This window comes from Lepidochelys kempii, chromosome 4 (assembly GCF_965140285.1).
Source record: "Lepidochelys kempii isolate rLepKem1 chromosome 4, rLepKem1.hap1, whole genome shotgun sequence".
Classification (NCBI taxonomy): domain Eukaryota; kingdom Metazoa; phylum Chordata; order Testudines; family Cheloniidae; genus Lepidochelys; species Lepidochelys kempii.
The window spans coordinates 38,542,141-38,561,491 of record NC_136383.1 but is presented as its reverse complement, the minus strand read 5'-3'; the positions used below and the strand labels follow the sequence as shown (position 1 = coordinate 38,561,491).

General features: G+C 39.0%; 1 long non-coding RNA gene across 1 annotated transcript; it reads right to left on the bottom strand.

Moving 5' to 3' along the window:
• Positions 1-10,721: 10,721 nt before the first annotated feature.
• Positions 10,722-15,415, bottom strand: LOC140909956 (uncharacterized). The gene is made up of 3 exons (XR_012158388.1): positions 15,247-15,415; positions 13,633-13,777; positions 10,722-11,010 (listed from the first exon to the last, which is right to left on the bottom strand). It is a non-coding gene; the product is annotated as an uncharacterized LOC140909956 (long non-coding RNA).
• Between the last annotated feature and the right edge of the window lie 3,936 nt (positions 15,416-19,351).

The window sequence follows — 19,351 nt, the reverse complement described above, 5'->3', positions numbered from 1 at the left end:
GACATCTGGCCTGGGATCCATTATTTTGGGGCCATTTTTCACCTTTGGGTCTTCCTCTTCACAGACTCACGGGGCCAGGCCTCTGCACCTTGCTAGAGGTGGTACTGCCTTACAGACAGGAAGATCTGACAAAACTTGGAGACCACAAAGCTATAAGTGAGTTAATGCTTCCCTGGCATGTATTTTTCTCACATAAAGAGACATACAAATATTAGTGCAGAATCAAGGGGTTGCAATCTCAGATCCTCTGCTGATTCTATAAAGCAGTGAATTCATAATGGTAAATGTATGACATAACAATAAAGTTAATTGCCTCCATATTTATATAATTTCTTTTTCCAAGTTTACTGCTGCTTCAGATTCTGCTATAATCGATACATCCAAGTGTAATATATCAAGCTGCTCATAAGAAGTTTTCACCTTGAGAATTCTAATGCATCAGATTCTATCACTATTACAATGCAGTAGTTTCTAAAACTCACCTATTCAGTAAGCTACAGGGCAATAAAGTAAACTGCAACATATACCACCCTGAATCAGATAAACGGTAGCATACAAATGCACAGCTAACTTTTCAAAACTGACTAGTGAATGAGGGCCTTTTGGAAAGTCGCCTTGAAGGATTTTGATTTTCAGAAGTGGTGGGTATTTGTCCTCTTAAAAAAATATCAAGCCCAATAAGATGTCCCAAGTTGGACACCTAAAATGCAAGCCCCCAAAACACTACCCTTTTTTTGAAAGTTAGGCCTATGTTGATAATCCTGGTCACACAAACAACAGAAAACCTATTAGGTAGATTTATGATGCTTCTCTATCTGGTTATTACACTTTTTAAAGCACTCAGATGCTTTTAGGTATCTGACTACAACTTTATTCATTAAAAAAAGATTAAAAATATCACCTAGAAACTGAACAAATAGTCCCTGCAGTTCAGAGTCAGAAGACTCAAGTCTGAAGGAAAGACCATAATTTCCAGAGTCTCTTTGGCCCTCCCTGTAGGATAATCGGTCTGCCATTCCCTAGGTTCCTGCCTGACATCAATCCTGCAGCTAATACTGAGGCCCTCTTTCTATAAAAAGATAACCAAAAATTTTGTCCCACCCTAGAGTTGTATTTTGGAGCAAAAAGGAACCCTTATCTTATTAAATCCTAAGAACCATGTCAAGTTTAAATATAATTGTCATGGGCTCACCTTAGCCAGTGGAACATCTCACAATGCTCACCTAATCTTTCAGGAATCCAAATAATCAACTCAGCATGGCCCATCTGGGCCTTACAACCCACAAAACAAATAAAACTCTCCCACTGATTCAAACAAAAAAGTGCAGCCAGAGTTAGACCCTGGCCAGGTTAGGATTCTTAGGTTAAGACAGATAAAAGATCTTTCCTCCCTGTCCCAGTTTCATACAGAATTAACCCCTTTAAGAAGCAGTCAGCCATTTTTATCCTACCTACTGGGCCCTGATTGACTTATGCCTGCTCTGCAGCCTTCTAGCCAGTAGAGAGGATCAGTACTCATTGGTTCTATCTACAGCTGATCCTGGTACTTCTAGACACCTCCTGGAAAACTCAACTTAGTGCTCTTTCCCTACAAAGACTTTGAGGCAGAAGGTGACAGTGAGCTCACAGACAATATTTAGAGGATGCAGTAAAGCCATGTCAAACTTGGCAGTTTTCCTTTGCAGGGTTTGTGTGAACACTTTCTTCTGTTTCATATTCTTGAGATTTTTGCATCTCCTGAGCTTCAATTGAAATGCACGGTTGAAATGCACGGGTCAAATTCTCATAGCAAAACCTTAAGCAAAACTGCCAAGTCTCACCTATCTTTCACATCGCTACCAAGTAAAACCACAACTTTTTCATGACTTGGATGCAAAATCAGTGGCTCCGATAAGCTTGAATGGCTTATCAACCATAATGATTCTTTTGACCAACATGATTTCAGCATCAAGTTTATAACAAAATGTGAAACCTACTAAGATTCACTGAGTTTCAGATTCTCTTGTGATTCTTTGCATGACGCTAGTTCTGATAGAAAGTGAACATGAGAGTGGGATTTGCTTGGTGACTCTGGTATAACCTGCTATCCTTTTGTAGCATAATATAAACATGAATTCTGCCACATTAGTCCCTTCTAAATACATTAATTAAGGTGATTAACCAAGGACATAATGTTCTGATTCTAAAGAGCCTGTTCCTGCTTCTACTTGGTATACATCAAAACAGATTTGTGGAATATCAAGCTGTTGGTACTGTGCTTCATTTAATTTGATGGCTTTCTTTGCAGTAATAAATGTACTTAAAATTTATAGATGAAGCCAAAGTTTATAGCCTCCAAAGTTCAGGTTTCAACCTATAATAGGTGTTCAGTTTCAGGTATTAAAACTTTTACTATATTTTTCAGTAGCACACCCTCAATGGCACATTTTTATGGCTACAAATGTACTATTAACTTCAAATTCAATAGCTTTCTCTTTTAAAATCATCATTATTATATAATCAGTGCCAGGGAAGAATTACTAGAAGTCTACTAGCAAAATCATGAAACTGAAATGTGCATGTTTTTACTAAGATACAAAAGGTTAGAGGCAATAAATTATGAAAATGTTTGCATCAAGTAGAGAAGTGTTTGCTGACACCTACCAAAATTATTGCTGGAGGAGATGGCTTAGTCATGTCTGAACAGCGTACATTCTCTGAAACCACAGGTCCAACACCCAACAGTCACCTCAGCATTTCGTCCTTCCAAGGTACACTAATACTATGCTTCTTTCAGCAGAGACTTTGAGGAGGTGCTGTTTGTTATGCAAGAGAAGTTTGCCCGGCCTTGGACTGTCTTAGAAGATCATTTAGAAATTACAATTGATTAAGTAGCTGTGCGCCTGCTCTGTGGAGTAACGAGATGGGAGAGCACAACACAATAGTGCTCCATCCTCTACAAAAGCTACTGATGCAATTCTGGAACCATTTAAAGGTTCCGGTTCTTGTCAAGAAAGTACTAACCGGCTAACGTTTGGCTACTGAAGAGACTGCAATTGCTTCTCCGAACTCCAGTTCGACAGCTCCACTCAGTACAGATGTTGTTGTTGACTGAGTCCAGGTCAGATAATCACGGCGGTGGGGGTTAGGGACAAAGCATTCTCAGCGGAGAGTCCTCAGCTGTGGAACTCACTACCACTAGAAATTATGCAAAGCCTGAGACTTTCAACCTGCCGAATGTAATTTAGTTCTACCTTTATAGGCCCCTTGATGCAGTAAAGTGAAAAACTGTGCCATGGCAGTACGTGGTTCTAGTTTGAGTAAGAAGGGAAGAGTCCAGTTTATTTCCTAGAAGGAAATAATGCCTTTCTAAAGTTATAGAATGGAGCCCAAAGAAGGGGTGAATGAGAAAAATCACAGATGAAAAAATGAAAGTCTCATGGAAAGTCTTCCAATGAGAGTTTTTTCTTCTGATGTTCTGGGGCAAAACTACTCTTCTCACCACTGCTGTGCAGTACCTGGTGCATTAATTAGCTCCCACACACAGGTGGCTGCATTTTGGCAGTTCTGCTTGTATACTGGTACAGGCAAAGATTCTCTAGGCTGACCTTTAGGGGCTGTTCTAACTCCCACCAGTCAAGCATAGGTGGAGCACATAAGTCTCAGCCACATTCTCTGCACTAGGGCCAAGCAGAGGGCTGAGGGTACATGAGCTGTATGTGCCAAGGAAGTTCTCAGCTGGGCAAGTCAAGCTACCTCGAGCAGCACAAAAGAGCTGCAGTTCACCTGAGCATCTGCCCCACAGCTTTTAAGCACTTTGGTATCATGAAGAATGAAAGGTGCTAGAATACATATAAACTATCATCCAATAGCAAAATAATCATTCTGCTCCTTCACTCTTGTTTTTATTTGTTTCCACTTCTAGAACAATGGAAGAGTGCCTATTCTCATGTTCTAGGTGCACTTAACAAATATTTTAGAAATACAGTTCTTATAAAATTACAGATTCAGCAATTTAATGATGAAACAAGAGAGAGAGAAAAATACCCACACATCCCAGTACTTGCTAACATTCACTATTCCCCCCTCCGCAACCCATCTTCCCCAATTCAGGAATATGAGAATAGATAGGTCTTGAAGCATGCCTTACAGTCAACAAATCTGGGGTGTTTCCAACCACAGCCGGAGCAAGTTGGAAAGCAGATTTCCCACGGAAAATGACCTGCCAGGAAATCCTACCTATTAAGCAAAAAGTGCTCCAGCTTGAACATCTGCAGTATCAGACAGGAAGAGAGGCAGTCTGCCAAATTTGCAGGTTGTAAGCTACTTGGGGCTTTATAGGTCAAAACTAACACCTTAAACTTCACACAAAAATTGGCAGCCAGAGCAGATCATGAAACACTGACAGCTGCCTACAGCAAGATAACCCATATCAGCAAGTGGACTACAACATTCTGCATTTGTTTCCCTCAACCAACCACCATCAGTCTTTCCTAGACTGTATCTCAACTAGGTACACTCATTCATGCCCTAATCTCAATCAGTCACTGTTTAAGGAATTTGACAGCACTGGGTTGACCCGATGAAATAGAGATGGCTGATATACTCAACACACTGCATTTGTGTCTCCTCACTAATCCTCTCAATTGACCCATGTGCAAGGTCAAATTTGAGCAGACCATGGGTAAGGAAGGAACAAGTCCTAGTTAACACAAATATACTTGATAATTATCAGTTGCTACTTGAACTATATAATATACTTAAAATGCACATTAAGTTAGATTTAAATCCAATATACTTGAAAGATATCTCTGGTAAAGTGTACATCTTTAAAGAACTCCCTTTGGTCTATGAATATTAGGACTCTGCAAGTTCAAATATTAGGTAGCTGAAGCTGAAGTTCCCCAGAAACTGTCTACAATCTCAAGGCAGCCACAGGGGCAAAGTAGTCAAACATACCAGATGGGATACAGTCAGACTGAAAGAAGCTAGGTAAATAGGAGAGATGAATGAGGAGCAGTGAAGAAGAAAGATTTTTCCCCCTCTCTCTGCATGTTCTCATTTGGGCCATGGTTTGTGAGGCCTCTCTAGAATACCAGAAAACTTCAAATGTTCATAAGGGTTGTGATGAAGGCCCCACAGAGTTCACAGAGGTTGGTGACATTCTTTTCCATCTTGGGCTTGATGGAGTTTCCTGCTCATGCAGAAAGTCAAATCATTCAAGGATATGGAAAACTGCCTTTATGCTTCATACCTGCATCACCATGTATGAGTATATCAACGTATGGCATCAGACTTGCCATTTTCTATTGTCAAAGTGAATTGGGTATTTCAAACACAACCATAAATATTTCATGATGGACAAAAGAAGGAAATGGCTCTAACAGCACAACTCTTCCAAGCTATCATTATTTTACAAACCAGTGAGTCTGCGACTCTTTATTTATGAAACCAGTAGAATGACAAAAGGCCTATCACAGTTTCAGCCAGTACCCTAAAGCAATGTGGCTCTTGGCTCACTCCTAGCAATCTGAAGAGTTCAGTCCTCCTAGTTCCAGCCTATATGTATTTACCTTTCCCTCGTGCCCTCTTTTCTTTCTTCCCCCCCTTTTAAAAACTTTAGTACCCATGTCTTGACATATTGAACTCTGCACTCCAGGCTGCTTTTGATTTGTGAGGAGAGTTACAATAATTAATTACAGAGCATGGTCTTCTGTGACTAAACATTTTGCATTTATAGGTTCTTGATGTAATCCAGAACAGGAGGCTAAACCATATTTAATTTGTCCAACACGTTTTTGGTTAAAGCTCCATCAAATGAGTGACTGGATTCCCTCCGATTCAACTGGAAGAGTCACTTTGAAGAAAGCGTTTATTAGCAACATTTTCCTTGTTACAACAGGAGGCCCCGAAGGCCGGGGGGAATCAGTTGTTGCTTGTAACAGTCAAAACTGGCTAATTCCCTGCTGGATAATGTGTCAATAATAGGTTAGATATTATTTTGAACTGGTTTTACAGGGAGCACACAATTAAAGAAAATGAGTCAATTTCTATAGGTTGTAAAAGTCTATTCTTTGACATGCCCTCAAGTTTGACCCTTACATCTGTAGTACTATAGGAACATTTTTGAGCTACAGCAGAGGTTTACCTACTGATCATCATGTGGAATCTTTACACAGATGTTGCTGGCGGAATAGGAGATACATAACTGAAGGATCAAGGCATTTAACACAATTAAATCATAGCTCATTCCTCCAATCTGGAAAAAGATCAAACACAGACAGATTTCCTTTTTTTCCCTAGTCTAACCTTTTTACCCTGACTTTTGTATCTGTTCTTAAGGCTATTCATTCTATGGATTTACACTCTGCTCAGCACCATAGCACATTAACATGAAGAGTCAGTGGACATGCGGCTTTGACTGAAAAATCGTAAGTTTAGAATATCACTAGGTAGCATTCTTTTAAAATGCCATATTTGATATTTCATTTTTTTTTTTTTTTTTTTTCAGAACGAAGCAAGGAGGACATGGCACAGAACAGCAGCAAAGTTGTCCAATAAGCAACAAAATCCACTTCAGAGAACTTTTATAAAGAACAACATCCTGATATATTTTAAAGAAATCAAAAAGAAGAAGAAACAACAAGGAATACCTTCCATTACATAACTCCGACAGGCCTAAATTCCTCTAAATAACTCCTCTGCCCACACTGTAATCCTCAAGTGGAAGCCAGGGAGTTTTATAGAGGGCTTCCTTACCCAGAACCCTTGGGACGAAGGGAAGTCCAATCCTGAGCTCTCCAAGTGATTGGCAGCCCAGCTAGTCAATCAGCTCTATTCTCCCTCACTCTGGGCTCTACAAGAGCTTCATCCCATCACAGAAAGTTTCTAACAGTTTTGTCTCATACACTGGAACTTGTGCAGTCTATAATCCCATATCTATTTCAGTTCTTACGAATGAATCCTTAATCATGATATCTGAGCATCTCCACAAAAAACAACAAAAATTACATAGCAAAGGTCTCATTCTAAGATTGTTTCAAATTTCAGGAACAAGGTTCTCTGGACTTAGGCCCAGATCCTCAGTTACTTAAGCTCTTAACTTTCACTGAAACAGTTTCAGTGGAAATTAGGAGTCCAAATACTTGTGAGGAGTTGGGCCTTAGTGCCTATGTCACTTGAAAATGAGACTTAGGATAACATTTTCAAAAGTGCCTATGTGATGCCTAAGTCACTTCTGAAAAATGGGACTTAAGCTACTAAATTTCTGAACATTTTACTCAATGAGCTAAATTCAACCCCAGTGTAATCAGGTCTAACTTTATTAGTATATTTGGACTTGCTCCCAATTATATCAGATCTGAATTTGGCCCAATAAATTTAGAAACTTGAACAAATAAAATATAATTTAATTCCTTTAAACTTGGCTGTCATTTTACTCTTTTACCCAGCAATTTTCTCATCTTTATTCCCTTTTCCTCTTTCAAACTCCCCTTTTCATTCCTCTATTTGCTTGTTTTTCTATCCCCTCCATGCCTCTTCACTATCTTTCTTTCAGCCTGATTAAAAACCACACAGTTTCTGGGCATGTCTACACTAGAAAAATAGAAAGGAGTCGTAGGGTGAGCATAATCCACTTTAACGGTGCTAAACTCTGTCTACAGGAAGAACTAAGTGTTGTTTTGTGTTAGCTATCATGTTCAAAATGCCATTTAAAATGCTAGTCTAGACAGGGCCTGTGACTCAGAAGATGGTGGCTGCTGCTTTATTATTGAATAAGGTGTAAAAACTTGCACAGATATAGTATATAATAAGGTGAGGGAAAACTCTCTGCCCATGTCAAAGTACATAGTGTCTACCGAAATATACTTAGATTTTGGTAAGCAGCTAATGTTTCCTGCAGGACTGATTTATTTTTGTAAATATTGTGACAAAGCTCTGTCCTTGCCACTGTGGGTCCCGCGTTTCCTGGCAGATTTCGCTAGCCTCAGAGGCTCACTGTGACCCGCCACGTAATCCTTCTTTGTCTAGAGACAAAGGTCACAGTCTACTGAGCCATTTTCATCATAAGCCAGAAAGGGAGGTGAGGAGAAGTTATCCTTCCTTGCACAGTCTCTGTTGTCTCCCAGTCTCAGTGATTAATCAGGGGGCAAAGGTTTGGGGGGAGCCCGGGCCCACCCTCTACTCCGGGCTCCAGCCCAGGCCCTAATTAGTATCAGCTATGGTAGCTGAGCTTTTAGAAACATGACATGTACAATTCCCTGGGCTACTTCCCCCCAGAGCAGCCCTCATTTCCTCAAGCTCCACTTCACCCTTACCCTTCACCCTTACTTCCTTGTGCCTGATATGGTGTGTACAACTCAGCCTCTCCAACAGTGCAACTTCCTCCCACAGCTCCTGACACGCACACCCACCTGACTAACTGGGAGGCTTTTAACTAGTTTCAGCCAGCCCCTGATTGGCTTCAGGTGTCCCAATCAACCTAGCATTCTCCCTGCCTTCTGGAAAGTTCTTAATTGGCCCCAGGTGTCTTAATTGACCTGGAGCAGCTTCCATTTCACTTAACCTGGTACCAGGGATTTGTTTAGCCTGGAGCTAATATATCTATCTCCCACTACTTTTCTATAGACATCTGGCCTTGCCCCGTCACAATATATTTTATGATTTTCTCACATGAAGTGCCAGCAATTACATTTAAAACAACATTCATGTACAGGGTACATTTAAATTAATTACATAGCTCTGACAAAGTATCTCCACTTTTGCAATTGGTCACCCTGGGCTGAATCCTGATTTTCTCTCCAACATGGCAGTAAGATGTGTGGCAGCTTCTTATCCACTGTATAGCCTGGTTCCAACAGTGGGCTGACCAATCCAGAAATGGTTGGGCCCAGGTACAGAAGAAAATCAGGGCGTTTCTGTGTTCATTCTATATTCAAAAGCCATGGAGTTACTGGGCTATGTAAATTAACTCTGTTCCCGCAAGCACCCCTCTGAAAATCCTGTTGTGCCTGTAGAAAGAGCCAGGGACACTGTAGTGGTTTCCTTCCATTTATGAATCCCAAAGTAACTGTTTATCTTTTGGGGCAAATGAGATCTTATGCTCCATGTCAGGTGTGGGGGTGGGGAAGATGGTTGGCCCAGTGATGCCCTAGGTTCTCTCCAAGTCATCACCAGAGTGTGATTTTTCACATGTGAGACCTTTTTAAGTTTTCCTCACTAAATGGGTCATCCTCCCCACAAGAAAGCAATGAATGTGCCCAGTGCCTGTTTGACATCAGCCCAACAGCACTCAGGTTGGATTGGAACAGAAGGTAGGAAATGGATAATTGCATAAGGACTATACAGATCCCCTGAGAAGGGGAATTATACCCTTAGGTCATTGTAGTTGTGGATCCTGGATGCGTCATGTAGATTATATATTGTGGAGACATTTAGGGCCAGTATTTGGCCTCATGAAACTCTATTAATATTATTTAGAATACTGTAGTGGGTAGAGGCCTCAGTAAGGATCAGGGCTTATTGTATTAGTGCTGAACAAATAATGAGTAAAGAGACAGTCTCTGCCCTAAGTAGCTTTCATATGTAGCCTTCAACAGATTTGTCAATCATATAACAACCCTACCTACAATTTAATGACCCTAATAACTATGTGTGCTTTATCAATTTAATTGTAAGGAGGTATTACACCACGACCATTCATCACTAAGCATGCCAAGTAAAAAGAGAGAGAGAGAGAAAACACCACAAAAAAAAAGGAGAAGCAAATTTGAGCTGCATCAGTCTAATCAATTCACCCCTTAGCTTCCTCTCAGCTGTGTCCCCCTTTTTTGGTTCTTGAAATTAAAATAAATAAATCCCCACATAACCTTGATCTGAGTGAAATCATCATATAATAACCTATACATTAAATAGTTATTGGAGATGATCTTCAGCATGTCCTCATCATTATTTTCTAATGTAGTGTGTAAAGAAAAAACAATTTGGACTATTAAGCATATGTGCTATTTAGCAATGTGTGCAAGAGAAACAAACAACCATATGTGACAGACTGATGAAAAGGCTAACAGTCAATTTTGTAAACTTAAATATGTGCCAAATGTGGGAGTCTGATTCTGATCCTACACGTGTGTCAATCAGAGGTAATTTAACTGAAATCTCTGATATTACACTGGTACAAATCTGGTAGGAAATCAGAATCACGGACCAGAGAGCTAAATGGTATCCCAAACTGAACCTAAAGTAGTCAGGGTCCTTTTCTTTTAAATAAATACATACATACATTTTTCTCTTATTTAATGTGGCACAGTGTGAGATTTTTGTATAAGTTTCTGTGGTTTTATGTGCAAACATGTCCACTTTAAATGAAATATTTGCTACTTTGCTGAAAAGTTGCCTTTAATTTTCCTCCTATGATTAATATCTAAGAATTATTTTTGAAGAAAAAGTTTTATTTTCATAGCCCTCTTGTAAATAATATTTTGAAGCCTATTTCGCTATTTGTGTAATTGTAAACAATGAATCAATCATTTTTCAATAAAATCTATAGTAACCAAGCTAACCAAAAATTCCTTAGACTACTTTGGCTAAATAGATTCATGATGAAGAAAATAAACTGAAAACACAAATCTTGACTAAGCATAATTCTTGCCTTTAGGCATCATCAACACAGATATTTAAAACGTTCAATATTTTTGTAGCAAGACTCAGGTACACTGTTTTTAATTTTCTGTTTGGTTTCATTTATTAAATTAGTAGGTAATAGTGATAGTCCTGGTAGTAATTACACATGGAAACAGAAAACCTGTAGTAAACCTAGTAGCATTTTAAGAATCCAGTCATCATAAATTCATCTGGTATTTACTGAAGTAGCCCTGTTCATAATGAATTCATGATGTATTGTTATCAATGTCACATGTACAATCATTGTTGTTCTACTGAAATCAACATTATTTAATTTACTCAGTGGTAGTGTAAGATCAATTTTGTTTCAGCAGTAATGGTTTGTGTAGCTTTTCTGCATGGTACTTCCTATAATACAAAAAAGGAAGATGTCATTAGATAAAGTGCAGTATAGTATGTGCTTTGAACTTTACTATACACTTTTCCCCCACAATAAGCACAAAAGTAGCCATAACTTTAAGTATATAAGAGCTATACAAATTCAAGAGTGACTGAGATGCAGTTAAGTTAATGTGGCACAAGTTACGTCAGCTGAAAAGAAAATGATGCCATCTCTGTACAAAGACACTATATAGTGTGTTTCATTTCAGTATCTTTGCTTTGTCAGACTTGCTAAAGAAGAAAAAAAAGCAGCATTAATATGCAGAAGGTTTCTCAGATACCAAGTGCACACTTGGGGCATGACAAATAATGAATTAAGCAACAGATTCAGTGGCTTTGTTTGGAAGGGAAAGATGTTCTAACCTGTACTGCTATATTCTAGGAGCTGCACAAGAATGAGTAATTTTATTTTAAATATACGGTATCCAATTTGCTATAGTAATACACAAGGGACATGCAAATTACAGGCGTACTGCTGTTTCTTATATAATTCCAGAAATGAGGGTTACTACAAAGTGAAATCAGAGAGAATATTTTCAGCTCTCTATTGAAGATGTTTACAAGCTCACTCAAAAATCTTAGTTCTACTCCTTCTACTCCTAAATGACTTGGTGTTTCAGGTTATGGCTCATCATTTTCAACAGAATGTATTTTTGCTTGAAATTTTAAAATGCTAACTTTAAAAAATGAGTTATGGCCACTGTGAAATATTACATGTGATGTTTTATTGAACAAGAGTGTCTGATAATCAAATCTATTATCCCTTTTTCAACTTAGGTCCTTTATATTTTTGGGCTTACATGACAGGCCGAGGGCCCAGACTTCCATGAGTTCTTTGAATTGATGGCTCAGACCATCAAACTTCCTGGTCTGACATCAAGTGACATCCCTCAACGTTGTCATTGCATCAGCACTTCAAGCTTCTTCAGACATAAAACAGAAATGTCTATGAGTTTACTGGCTCAGCACCAATGGTTAAAGCAGATCAAAAAGGATGAGGGAAATTCATATATTATAACGTTTGGATGTTTTCATTTATAGATTCCAAAGCCAGAGGAGACTACTGTGGTCATCCAGTCTGACCACCTGCATAACACAGGCCATAGAACTTCCCCAAAGTAATTCCTAGAGCATATCTTTTAGAAAAGCATCCAATCTTGATTTTAAAATTGCCAGTGATGGGGAATGCATAACAACCCATGGTAAACTGTTCCAGTGATTAAACTCTCACTATAAATATTTACACTTATTTCCAATCTGAATTAGTCTAGCTTCAACTTCCTGCCATTGGATCATGTTATACCTTCTTCTACTAGATAGATGATGACCCCATTATCAAATATTTGTTTCCCATGTAGGTACTTATAGACTGGGATCAAATCATTAGTGTCAATATGAACCATCACCAATGGGTCCTTGCCCATCATCTTCAGAAGCCTAACCAATCTTAGAGTGGCATCTCCTGTTCTGGCTCCAGGAAGGCAGCTCATCATCCTGTTGTCCGCTTGTCCCTTGCAGAACGTTCTTTCTATTCTTCTGAGTACTGAATACAAACATAGCTGTTTACAGCATGCAGTGAAGTGACATTTATCATCTTGAATGATGAAAAATGGCACAGAGCAAAGAATGAGGACAAGTGAATGTGTATGAAAGAAGCAAGCTTATAGAAAGCCAAAGTATGTGTATGAGTGTGCACAAGCACATACAGTGTGGGGCTGTGTAGAGGAACAACGCTTGTGCTCCTAACCATATTCCTCATCCATATTCCTTCTGTGGAGAGCCAGAAAAGACAAGAGCCACTGCATTTCCCCTGGATTCTAGGCGGGTGAAGGGAGCTGGATGTGCCATGATTTCATTCTTTCCAGGGGATAGCTAGCTTGAACAATTCCTCTCCTCCCATCAGGTACACATGCTGTTCCCCAGTGGGTATGTAGGCTTGGAGTCCCAGAAATGCCTTACGCAACAGCATCTTCTCAGAATCCCATTTCAAATTCTTCTGCCCAATAATTCCTCTCTCCACTGACCAGTGGCAAAGCAGAAGGGAGGCAGAGCAAAGTTCCTTACATGTGTGTGGTTAGGCCCTGTCTTTAAATAGAAACCATGAAGACCTAAAGGGCAGGGAAATGGGATGCAACAAGATTTTTTTCCTTTTATTTCATTGTCAGATTTATATCTGAGGCACTAAACACTGTGATTTCAATAGCATCTCTTTCACAGGTTCTTTTCGTTTTACTTATCGTATGATCTGATAATCTTATTTCTATTACTACTTCCAATTTCCATCCATAGAGATTCATCTCCAGCTTTGGTTCCTGTATGCTGCCTAATTCTATTTGCAGTTAGTATTTCTTTGTCCCAGTGACACATTTCATTGCTCTTTCTTTTAAACGGCCACTTGCCTGGAAAAACTGTATTTCCTTCTGGAAAATGTTATACTTGCTCCTATTACAAGTAACCCGTAAGATTAATGTAACAAAGATTAGTGAAATATTTCTGCTCTTCTGTCTCCATTTCAGTTGTTATTTTGTGCATTAGACTGTTCTGTTGACTGTGCATTCCCTTCCCCAGCCTCTGTAAAAGGACACTCACCAGTGACAGCCATGGCAGAGCTGAAAGTGACACGGAAGTGAGGCAGCAAACAGGATGGTGTGAGCACAGAAAGAAAGGGGAGGAGGAGATGTGAGCTCTAGCATGTTTGGTTTTGTTGCTCTCTCCACCTGCCCAAAAGAGCCTTCTGCACATAAACGGGGAGTAGAAACAAACATTTTAAAAATTCAGCAATACTATGTATGCTATTTTTTAACAATTACTACAAAAAATTCAAGGTGTCAGTGTACCTCAAAGGGGTCTGTATTACTCAGTGTTCATCCCCATTAATTTTCATCACCCACCAGGTTTCTGTTATGGTCATGACTGCATCACAGCCATCACTTCTTGACTCAAAAGTTTCGCTCCGCTGGTGGTACCACTATGAAAGTGTGTATGTTTCAGTGAAGGAACAAACACAGCAAACAAATTGAATAGTTCAATATGAGTCATCAGCTGCATTTCTGCATACAGAAATTTTTAAAAATCTAAACAGGGAAGTCTGGAAAATCTCCCCCTGAAAATATTTGTGTGTAAAATAAGGCACTTTGGAAGTTAATTAGGAGCAGACAAGTTTTATACTGAATAATATGCTCCCAGAGGGAAAAAAAACATAGTTAAGGGGAATTCAGGGAAGTCTCACCCAAGTTGTTTGAAATAGTTACTATAAGAATTTAATTTTTCACAGAGTGACAAGGAAGGTGGTCAAATTTATCCCTGAGGTAAACCCACTGGCAACATTAGAGATTAATTTTGCCCAGTAAATAAAATATACTGAACATATGACATTACAGAACTTAACTTAAATATTTAGCCAGTCAAAGGAGTGGAGGAGGAGGCATGTTTTTCTGATCTCATGGAATCAGGCCAAGCCACATGTGTGCAAAATGCCCTCATTATTCTGTCTACCTCTAATACATTCAGAAGCAGAGATGTTTCTTTGAGGATTAAAGGAGTGATATAGCAACTCTGGATATAGATCAAAATTGCCAAGAGGAGGAAAACGACTCACAAGAAATACCACAACAGAGAATGAAGTGGCCATCAACCAAAAAACAACAATACAATAACTGTAGATTCCCAAACAATTTAACCACACTACTTTGATTACACTATTAATGTAATATAAATACCCGGAGTATCTGGTTTATAACAAGATAAATGCCAGCACGGAAAAGTTATTAGCTCCTCCATTTCACTATCTGGAATCCAGGGGCCTTGCTGGAAGAGTAGTTGACTGGCTTCTTTCCATTCTGACTAATGAAATATTTATTTTTCTTTCTGAGTGCCAATCCCACCCTTTATTATATGAAATTATTTTTAAAATTTTCTCTACATCCCAAATCAAAGCTGGACAGTAAATACATTACCATAGATGCTGGAACAGTTTTTATAGTGGAGGTGTTGAGAGACATTGAGCCAAACTGTAAACCCTGTATCTAATGGAAATCACTTCAAGCCAGGGGATACTGCCACACCCACAGCACCCTTAGTTCCAGCACCTATGTACATTACTGGCCATTATGGCACATTTTCAGTATGACAGCTTAGATTCTGGAAAAAAGGAGGCAAACTCAGGAGAGGTGGGTATACACCATACATGTCCCATACACTCACCTAGTTTAGTCTGGAATGGACTAAAGCTGAGCTGCCCATGTGAGAAACAGTCTCTTCTCCTCTCTCTGGAACCATTTCCTGATAGGATATGTACACAACAGAGCTGGTCAACATTCTTGTTCAGCAAAACCTTTTTTCCTCTAATAAACAGGACTTTTTTTTACCAAAATGAATTTTTTTGTGGAAAATTTTCAAAGCTTTCTATATTTTCAATGAAAAACCAACATCTGAAGTTTTTCACTGAATACTAAAAAAGTTTTTTGAAAACTGAAAAACTTGGTGGATTTCAATCTTGGCTTTTCATCAAAACCAAAAATGTTTAGAAGAAATTTTTTAAAAATTCAAAAATTCTTAAAGAATTGGTATTTCTCAATTAACTTTAAGGTACTGTTTCTTTAAAATTGTAGCAGCAAACCAGGCATCATGGGGGCTAGAGAAAGATGCAGGCAGAATTTCTCCAGTGAAACACACAAAGAGAGTAGCTGTAAGGATAATGCTGCTTTCTTGATCCTAATCCTAATCCCGGTCCTTGTTCAATGTTATAGAGAGTTGATTTCTTCTAATTCTTTATCGTTGTCATATGATACATCCCAAATCAGGATCTCTTGTAACCACAGATTCTGCAGCCTCAGAACCAACCCTGCCTACAGCCTCTCTCTCATTCCCCAAGTCAGCTGCTGCCTTTTCAGCTCATACAGGCAGCTGGTTAGCCAAAAAACACACACACAGCTGAATAAAATAAGTGGCCTTGCTCAGCTTGCCTGTTCTTAAGACCACTCCTAGCTCGGACACTTATTAGGATGTGATTATTTGGCAGGATATACTCAGCACAAGCCTGCTGAGAGCTTATAGAGTAGCTTGGGAAATGATTTTTTTCCCCTTGGAAAAACTTGGCCAAAAACCATTTTCATTTTAGTCAAAATGTTTCTTCCAAATGTTTCTGATTCTGTCAACAAAACAAAAAAAACAAACATTTCTGGTTTGCTGAAATTAAAAAAAAAACACCCCGATGAAGTGAGCTGTAGCTCACGAAAGCTTATGCTCAAATAAATGTGTTAGTCTCTAAGGTGTCACAAGTACTCCTTTTCTTTTTGCGAATACAGACTAAACACGGCTGCTACTCTGAAATCTGTTTTGTCAGTTTCAACAAAGCCAGAATTTTTTTCACAAAAAAATTCATTTAGTCAAAAAGCCATTTTCTGCCAAAACACATTTGACAGAAAATTTTCAAGTAGCTTTAATTCCTAGTCTATCAAACTTGTATGGACTCTCCAACAGGTCTCATGAACCTAAGCTATTTGTAGCTATACCAAAGGTTTTGATCATTCCTGACTTATCTGGTTGTGAATGTGGCATTACAATACTTCTGCTATTGTTAGCTAGGTTGGCACAAAACACATCTGTGACGTGCTGTACCCCATGTTCACCACCTTTATCTGGTTAAGATATATTTTGTACAACGTATGCCTTGTGAGGTATCATTTGAAAACTCATAGTCTGCTGAATATTACTATCCTCTTAAAAGGTATGTAACAACACTGCATGTAAAATTATAACATTTTACAGTGCGACTGTTACTGAAATACGCTGTAGTTCTGGGTAACACCCACAAATCATTTTCTTAAAGACGACGGCACACTAGCATGCCAGCAAGGTGCTAAAGAGCCATTACCTGCTTAACTGGCCATTCACCAGCAGGGGACAAGGTATAAACAAGAAATTTACATTTCATCCTAGACACAGTCCAAATGTCACATACACAGGTAGCTATTTGTCTACGCCCCGGTGGGGAGCTAATCCTCAAAGAGAGGAGAAGGGTATAAAAATAAGAGACAGTGACCTCCATATCACCCATCTCCTCTTCCAGTCTCTCTGCTTGCGGCATCAATGAATACCTGAAGAACACTGAGGGAGGGGTCCCTGGCTGAAAGGAAATTCAGCAAGTGAACTGGTACAGCTTATGGTGAGAGAGATGTCTTGCTTTTAAGTTCATGTAGGTATTAGCTTGTGGTTTTATCTTCTTATTTCTTTTGTAACCAGTTCTGACTTTTATGTCTTATTGCTAGTAATCACTTAAAATCTACTTTTCTGTAGTTAATAAACATGTTTTATTGTTTTATCTAAATCAGTGCGTTTGGACGGCAGTGTTTGGAAATTCCAACTTAGGATAAGAAGGTGGATGCATAATCATTACCCAGTGTTGCCATGATGGACTTACTATGAGCTTGCGCTACCCAGGAGAATACTGAGCAGTGCAAGATGCACATTTCTTGGGAACAAGGCTGGGACTGAAGAATTTGCGAGTGTTGCCCTGTATGTAGTTCATGAGTGGCTGGGAGAGCATTCATGTATTTAGCTGGGAGTGAATTTACTGGCTGATAACTGCATGAGCAGACCAGGAGTGGCTGTTCTGGCAGCAAAGCAATGTAAAAGGCACCTCAGGGTACAGTGTTCAGCAGACAGCACAGTTCAACAGTGCAGATTGTACCCTGGGGAATGTCACAATGTCATGCATGTCTATAACTTATTTCACCAGAGATTTCCCCACCTACTTCATATTCTCTGTAGTGGTTTTACCATTCTCAGCAGGATTACATTTCACTTCAAACTGTTCCTCAATTTCATCCTGAAGAATAAAAATATTGGTCGGTAACAGAACCACAATGCTTCAGTTTAATAAGAACAGAAACATTCACAGACCTTCACATCCCATTTTCATAATATTTTGGTTTCATTCATCTTGTCCTTGATGAGATAGCTGCTGCCAGCTAACATTTCTCAGAATACCACTAGACAGACAAGCACGTATTGTGGATATTGATGATGTCTTCTCATTACAGTATTATATATTCCCTTGAAAATATGAAACTGACAATAAATACTACATTGGCTTTTGATCAAGCTCTTGATCCTGTAACCTACCTCTCTGTTTTAATAATACCTACCTCAAGTTCTTCCAATAGGGTCATAAAAGTACTACTACCTTCATATATATGCTGGACAGTACATTGACTGCCCTCAGACAACCATGGAATTAATGTTTCTTTTTGAAGTGGGTGCATTGTAATTGTCTTCATCAAGTGCAGCCACAAAGTGTTTATAATGCTTTAAATGCAGTCTTTAATTAGCAATGGTAAGATCAGCAGGTGTGCTGGGGAAAATGGCATGCAACACAGCCTATCACTTTTGGATGTGCAAATAAATGCCCAGTGGATGTGATTTTTTTTTTAATTTCGTGGGACACAAGAATGTCTCCATAAAATTGTCACTTCAGGGGAGGAAGTGTTAATTTCATGCAAGTGTAGGTGAAAAATATATTTAATTAAATTTAGTGGCATGAAGTTCATGGAATATATAGTAAGCATAGAAAAACGGCAGCCCTGTTATATGGATGAAGAATGGAAAGGCACATAAAAGGTAAAACCATCACCTGAGTTTTCTTGCACAGTGCTCGTGAAATAATGAGTTTGCTGAGTCAAGCTCGTAAAAATGAATATAAATATAAAACTATGCCTCAAAAAATGAAAAAATCCCAGTATTTCATTTAAAATGAATATTAATGTTCTGGTAACACGGCTGCTGCAAGGTTTTCATAGTTTCCTGCTAACCTTCTCTAGAATTTGCTATTATACACCAAAGGATCTTTCGCAATTATTATTTGTATTACCATAGTGCCTAGGATCCACAGTCATGGCCCAAGACCCCATTGTTTGCACAAACACCAAACAAAAAGATGGTCCCTGCCCTCTTTTCTAGGTGGGTCAAGAGTTTCTCCAATTCATGCCCCCCATCCCTTTTTTGTATAATGCTGTATATAAAACAAGAAACAATGTACTGCTTATCCCAGATCTTTGATTTTTAGCAGGATATGCCAGTGCTTTCCAGCTCTGGGCTCTGTATATTACTTGAATTCACCAAAATGGAAGAAGTCTGTTTCTGCTCCCTCTTTGCCCACCACCAATAAATTCTGACCTTTTTATACCTACTAGTATACTATGTGCACTCAGGTAATTTCATTAACATACGTTAGTTGGAGGTATCAGTGTTTGTTCTATAAGCTTGTGCTCAGTATTAACAGAAAGTAAGCCCAGGGCTCTTCCTAATT